This window comes from Anopheles funestus (assembly GCF_943734845.2).
Source record: "Anopheles funestus chromosome X unlocalized genomic scaffold, idAnoFuneDA-416_04 X_unloc_144, whole genome shotgun sequence".
Taxonomy (NCBI): domain Eukaryota; kingdom Metazoa; phylum Arthropoda; class Insecta; order Diptera; family Culicidae; genus Anopheles; species Anopheles funestus.
The window spans coordinates 4,071-5,000 of NW_026045088.1; the positions used below are offsets into that span (position 1 = coordinate 4,071).

The window sequence follows — 930 nt, forward strand, 5'->3', positions numbered from 1 at the left end:
ATGGAATCTCTACACACCCCATGAGCTCGATCCAATCCACGCACACGAGTTGCCTGAGTAGCGACAGGTATACCGATGTGCAATACGTATCCGGCCACGGCACGGAACGAACGGGAACTGTGGTGCAGACATACAAAGAGTTAAGCCTACTAGTCATTAACTCTAAGGACGGGGCCATGGGGCGGTACGCAAAGGATACGGATGAGCGAGTATGCAGGCCCAATACTCAATAGCTCGATCCGATCCAAGCACATGAGTTGACTGCGGCGCCAGGTTAACCGATGTGCTAAGAGAGTTGTTCCTGGGCCTTCAAAGTGACTTCAAAACTATCTTAGCGAATGGTGGCCATGGGCGTAGACATGAGCCACAAGTCACAAGGCCTGGGACTATTGGGTAATAAAGACAACTTAGTCAGAAAGTTAGTCTTTGGACGTACCACCGGGATTGTGTTACATTGGGAACCTTACTATAAAACCCTAGGCAGGGGATCACTCGGCTCATGGATCGATGAAGACCGCAGCTAAATGCGCGTCACAATGTGAACTGCAGGACACATGAACACCGATAAGTTGAACGCATATTGCGCGTCGGACGATTAAACCCGGCCGATGCACACATTCTTGAGTGCCTATCAATTCCTTGATATACAACAAACCAAACTTCAGGGTGGAGCGTGCCACAATAGAACACTATGGCGAGCAGCCCGTCTAGTGTCGTGGGGGAAACACGCTTCCACACTGTGCATAATGGCGTGCTCGGGACCTTTGTTGGGACCGCAGGGCGCTGAAAGTAAAGGGGTGAACCGCATAAATCGCACGCACGTAAACGCGCACACACACAAATAGAGTGAGACGTATCGTAGGATACCGCTAAGAGTACGTTGTGAAACATGGGGAAATTCAATCGAAAACCTCTTTGATGTCCAAGAAT

The 930-nt window shown here is 50.0% G+C and overlaps 1 non-coding gene across 1 annotated transcript; it reads left to right on the forward strand.

The window, feature by feature from the left end:
• The first annotated feature begins 472 nt into the window (after positions 1 to 472).
• Positions 473 to 630, forward strand: LOC125772918 (5.8S ribosomal RNA). Its single transcript, XR_007419748.1, has one exon. It is a non-coding gene; the product is annotated as a 5.8S ribosomal RNA (ribosomal RNA).
• The last annotated feature ends 300 nt before the right edge of the window (positions 631 to 930 follow it).